Source organism: Zosterops lateralis (genome assembly GCF_965231275.1).
Source record: "Zosterops lateralis genome assembly, chromosome: 1".
In the NCBI taxonomy this organism is placed as follows: Eukaryota; Metazoa; Chordata; class Aves; order Passeriformes; family Zosteropidae; genus Zosterops; species Zosterops lateralis.
The window spans coordinates 43,628,090-43,634,089 of record NC_139762.1 but is presented as its reverse complement, the minus strand read 5'-3'; the positions used below and the strand labels follow the sequence as shown (position 1 = coordinate 43,634,089).

The 6,000-nt window shown below is 43.1% G+C and overlaps 1 protein-coding gene across 2 annotated transcripts in view; it reads left to right on the top strand.

The window, feature by feature from the left end:
* The first annotated feature begins 278 nt into the window (after window positions 1-278).
* Window positions 279-6,000, top strand: part of SNRK (SNF related kinase) — a 39,598-nt gene continuing 33,876 nt past the window's right edge. Inside the window, exon 1 of one of the 2 annotated variants that reach the window (XM_083863383.1) lies at window positions 279-296. The gene's annotated coding sequence lies outside the window, so the exon portion shown is untranslated. Of the gene's footprint in view, window positions 297-454; window positions 473-6,000 lie in introns of those variants that run through there. The other variant, XM_083863384.1, reaches the window with a different exon arrangement.

Genomic DNA, 6,000 nt, shown 5'->3' with positions numbered 1-6,000 from the left:
GCCCCGCGCGAGCCGCGGCCGTTGTTGTCAGTCGCGGTTCGGAGGCGCAGCGGGAGCGGCCGCGGCCCCGGGTCCTGTCCCAGCGCGGCGCGGGCGAGGGGCGCGACCCGCCGCAGCCCCGCCGAGCCTCCCCGCTGGGCCCTTGGACCCTCTCCGCCTCCTGCTCTGTCCCTTCTTCCCTCCCCGCAGAGCTCCCCGTCCCCTCCGCCGCTCCCGAGGGCAGTCGCAGCGGGCGCTGCCCATGCAGGGGGCGGCGCGGGGCGCGGCGCCCCGAGGAGACGCCGCCGCTGCGGGCAGTAAGTTGCCGGCGGGGTTGGGCCGCGTTCGGCTCGGGTTGGGCCGGTGGGGTGTGGTGGGTTCCTTCCTCCCCCTCCCTGCGCCTTCCCGTTCCTCCCGGAGCCGGCCGAGCCCAATGGCGGCCTCGGCCCGGGGGAGGAGGCGGTGAGGGGACGTTTCCCGGCCGCCGGCGAAGGTCGGGGTGTCGGTGCCGGCGGGGCGGGAGCGGAGGGCTCGGGGAAGGGAGGGGAGAAGCGGTTGTTTCTGCGGGCACGGCGGGCTCCCGGGATGCGGGTGTTCCTGCGGGATCGGCGGGGGTCCGGAATGCGGGTGTTGTGCGGGGACGATGGCTCCCCGGACGCGGCTGTTCCTGGGGGACGGCGGGTCCCGGGATGCGGCTGTTCCTGCCGGAGCCTGCCCTGCCCCGCGACACGGCCCCGGGTGACCGCGGTGACACCGGCCCGCGCCTGTGACCGGAGTGACACCGGCCCCGCCACTCCCCGCTGCCCGCGCCGGCCCCGCCGCCTGCGTTCTAGAGCTGGGAAGGAAAAAAAAAAACATAAACAAGCGAGGCGAGAGCCCCGCGGTCCGGCCGCGGGTGCGTTTTAGGGGAATGACGGTGCATCTCGCCCCTCGGAATCCGGTGCGGAGCCAACAGGTTTGCCTTCGTCTCCTTGTGCCCAGGGCCGAGCGTGCCCCTCCTGACAGAGGCTGGAAGTATCCCTCCTTCTTTGTCAGTACGTGCCTTGCTGCTGTCAGTGCACTTACTACACTGAATCACTGCCTAGAGATTACTGTAGAAATCGGTAGAATAACTAGCAAGGTCCTGCATTGAGCTCTTTGTGCTTATTGTCAGGTGAGTTTTGGCGCCCAGGTGCTTATATTAATGGAAGATGACTTTTAAAGATAGTTGATGTGCAGTCTTGGTAATAGTTGAAGGGCAGTATGTGTGGTTGGTTTTGTTTGGTTTGATTTTTTTTTTTTTTTTAAAGTAAGTAGACTGAGTAAAGTGTTGGAGAACATCCACTAGGGCAAAACCCCTTATATTGGCCAGAGGATGGTTGGTGACAAAAGTGACCCATTTTCAGATTGGATATTTTTATTGGTAAGAGATGCTAATATACCTGTGAAGAAGAAACCTTTATGTGGGATACATGCTTTGGCTTTTTGCTTATTCATAGATTGTTTCCTATTGGTCATCTCACTTCCAAGAGCTCATTATGAGTAGGTGAGGGCAAAGCAGTGGTTTCTTTGGTGGTACCATTACAGTTACTGGAGCAGCTGAAGCGTATTCTATGATTTTCAGCCATCTAGCATGAATGAAGTGCATGCAAATATGCTTACGCCTGCCCTCTGTAGTGCAGTCACTACTTAGTCATATCTGCTGCTTTTCTGGAGTTGTTTATTATGGATATATTTAGATCCTCAGGCTCTGGGGAAGGACCAGTTTAGCGAATCTCTGCAAAGTGAAATCTGTATAGAAGCGTTTACTAGCAAATGTTTATTGTGTTAGAAGTAAGCATTTATTTCAAGGCATGCACCATTAGGAATTGGGTTAAGGAGTGGTGGGGTTTGTTTGGGAGATATTCACAGAAAGTGGGAAATTGGCTTTTTTTTTTTTTTTTTTTTTTGTACTATTGCTGATCCTTAGAAGGAATCTGAAACAAATAAGAACTAACAATCATTTGCAAACAATGCAATCCAATTTTACCTTGTGAAACATGTCGAAATGTTCGCTTAGACTAATATGCTCCTTTTACTTCTAGTGCATACAATATCCAGATTAGAGGACTTAATAACAAAAACTAAGGAGGACAAAGTCCATTCTTGTCTCTTATTTTTCCTGAATATCCTAAATGACCAGAAAAGTGATAGAATGATGACATGTTGTTTTCAAGTGATTGGAGAGAGGAAGCTAACTTGACCAGGTAGGCAAGGTAGCATCTAAGACAGCACATTCATCTGTCTCTTTTAAGAGAATCTTTATGATCCACACCTGAGGCTTTCATGAAAAACAGGGAAAAGGGAGAATTGCATCTTAAGTGTACTTACTGTGTTGTGGGTTTTGTTTTCATTTTACACAATTGAGAAGCAAGAAAGTACAGTTTGAGAGCTGGACACTCTACAGGTTACTGCTGTTCTTGAATCATCCTGCTATGAGAACTGATATTGCCATGTGGTGTGGGTGGTTGCACTGTAATATAATCTGCTTTCTGATTATTTTAAAGAAATAGCATGTTAAGGGTGTGCATGCTAATATGCTACTGCAGATATTCTTTTACTTGCAGTAGTCATCTTGTGCACTGTTCTGACCACCCTGGTCTCTTCTAACAGCCTTCAAATTATACTTGAATAATTCTTTTGCAGTCTGCACCTTTGCTGTATTATCATCCTTTCTGTCCCACTGGCAACTGTAATGCCAAAGTAGCATCTTTGGCTTCCTTGGCCTGCCTTGCTTTCAAGGGCACAGTATCCTGGTGCAGCTAGGTTTTTTCCTCACAATGTGTCTCTTGTGAAATAATGCACTTCCTTTTTTGGATTCTCAGAGTTTCACTGAAATGCTGTAGCTGTAAAACTTATTGGTGAACCTATGTCCATTCCTACTTAATTAGTGTTTTCTGATTGTGTCTTAAAATAAGAAACCAATGAAACATGGTTCAGATCAGGGATATAGGGCTGAGCTGCAGTTTGTGATGGATATGGTAATATTAAATTGCATAAGCTCTTAACTTTAGTAGCCTGTGAGGTTCTGCCCATCTTGTATGTCACATTATTTTCAAGCACTTAACTGAAATGCTACAGCTGCTGTAATAATGTAAAGTACCTGTTGTTTTAATACACATAACAGTATTATGTAAGAGCTTAAGAGGATTTGAAAAAAAGTATATTCCCTTACAATTCTAGGATAACTCACCCTGGCAGAGTTCTAGTACTCATAAGTTGATTGAGTCACCAATGTTAAGAACTTAATGAGAAATAATTATACTTGCAAAATATAAAACAGAGCATGTTCACTTTCTGAAATGCTGAATCCCTCTGTTATAGTGATCTTCTACAACAGTGATGGGACAGAAATGTTGCACTATATTTGACAGCCTGTTTTATTTTCTTTCTTTATGTATCATTGTGGGTTTTGTGCAGCAGTCTCCGATCTAGTTACTGACTGGACTTCACTTAAAGGATGATAGCCTAGACTTTTGTAATCTTAGTTCATGTTAAAGTGTGACAAATTTCAGGTGCCTAGCTGTTCCTGACTAATTTAGGATGCTATAAATGAGAATAAAGTATTGAAACTGAGTAACTGTAGGTTGTAGTCAATCTGTACATCAAGATTTAAGCAGTTTGTATCCTAGGTGGAGAACATCAGTCTCATAGTGGCAACTTAAGTCAATTCAGTACTTGAATTTTATGTTACCAGATGTATTGTTAAACAAATGAAACTATCTGATATTTGACCTTGAAGATATTAAGAAATCTAATAGAAATTATTATTGTTTGTAGTAGGTACTAAGAGTATTTGCATCCGAATCCTTGTGTTTGAGATGGCACGTGATGCTTTCACCTCCCTTGATACAGAAAAGAAGTCATGTTTGTGGTTCTGAATTTACACAACAAGGATGTAGGTGTTAAAACAGTGCTAACATTGAAATGTTTTGTCCCGCTGAAGTGTTCATTGATTAATGGCAGAATGTTTAGAGCTCCTGTTAATGGTCTTGGCTTTGCTGCCTGGCATGACAAAATTATGTGGTAAATTATTTGAAAAAGGTGAAACAATTCCGAGAGTTGATGAACATGGAGTAGACAAAGCAGCTTTTCTAAAAGAGTTTAGTTTAGTGCAGAAATCTGAGTTATCTGCTTTCTGCAAAGTTCCTGCAATAAGCTTCCTTAAGTAAGATGTAAAGATATGTCCTGTCTAAAAGATGGTGATACCATCGTGAATCACCCGATAGGCAAAATATTTCTGCATCAGTTTCACGTTCCTAGTTATTTTGGGGGAAGAAAAAAAAGGAAAACATTATGAGATTTAAAATACAAAAAAATCTTCAAAAATCTACTTTAATGCTGTTTATCAAGCTTGGAAAAGTATAATTTTGGGATAGGGAGTCCAGCTACCATGAGTTATCTCTGTTCCTTATACAGTTGTTGACTGAAATACTAGATCTTCCTTCACTGGTTAAATGTATGAATATCTGTAACTAAGATATCCATGCTAATTTTCTGTAGTTGAGAAAAAAAAATTCTGTTAGTGCAAATTCTGATGCAAAACATGAGAATTTCAGTTGAAACTAATTTTTCTCTATATGATGACATCACAGGATCTGAACAAAGTTTTATAACTGATTTACAGATACAGGAACTACTAGCAGATATCACAAAACTTGGAGCAAGTCCTTTTAAACGATGTTATCACACACTACTATACAGAAGGTAATTTATAAGATATGGCTATTCAGGAAGATCTGGTATTTTTCTGTACAATAATACTTCAGGTGCAGCTTCAGAGCTCAAGTGCTGAAGCCTCTCCTATGTGAACAGGGTAGTGCCTCTCTTGCTTTTTTTCCTTTAAAAATGAAAGGCCACAAAATGTTGGCCTTGGAGAGAGGGCATAAGAAAAAAACAGATACAACTTGAGATTAGTTGCTTTTGGAGCTGTGGGTGGTGTGAGGACTTTAAAACAGTGTAAAGCTATTGCTGAGTTCCTAAATCCATAGGGCAGCTTGTATTTGTCTTGTGAAATACCTCCTCTTAGAAATGGAAAGTACCTTCTGAACTGCAGCAAATTATCAGCAAGGTTGTGAAAGTACTTTGGGCTTTTAGCATATTTCACAATTGGAACCAGTGCCAGTAACTATCAGTGATGGCTTTGTCAGTGGATCATGGTTCCATCAGTCTTGGTGCATCTGTCCTCTTAATAGCTTTGGTGTCTAGTCTGTAATCATAGTCTTTGTTACTGCTGCTGTCTTACTATTGTTTTGCACATCAGTGTAGTCTGTATTTTTTCTCATTCACCTTTTTGGAAAGAAAAAGGAAATAGACATTCTTGACTTTTAAAGTAGAGGCCTTGAAGGACCAGTTCAGATCTGGTGGCTTCTTCAAGTTGTCTGTATTGAGAGTGATTCTCGCACAGTTACTAGCTATCAAGTGGAGTTTCTACAACACAGTTAGCGAATTTTAGTTTCTACAACACAGTTATAAAATTTTAGTTTCCTCTTTGCTAGTGTTCTGCAGACCACTCACCAAAGCTTAGCTGTGTGAAAGAGGAAAGCTTAAATTGTCTATGCATGATGTGACTGCAGTAATACTCAAGAAAATAGATGGTAGACAGCAATCTGTAGGTCTGAAAGTTTGGGAATTCCTTATCTAAGAAATAAATATGTTCTTTAGTTGATGATATCCTGAATCGTGCATTGTATCTTTTACATTTTCTTTTTTTCATGTATGGGATCTGCCTCAAAGTGTCTTGCTCTCAGAAGTCAGGTCATGAAGGCTCTCATCATTTTCTGTTATGAAATGCTGTCGGTAACTTTTTTCTTCTCAAATCTATGATAGCACTACCCTTCCCATCCTCCAACATTTTGTTGGTCCAGGAGCAATGTTTTACCAAGTTTATTGACCTGCCAAATATTTCTGCTGCCGACTGTTCACAGAATAATGGACCTTAGAACTGAAGAATTCTTGTTGGCATTTTGCTTTTACTTAAATTCTAAGAAGAGTTAAGGCTAC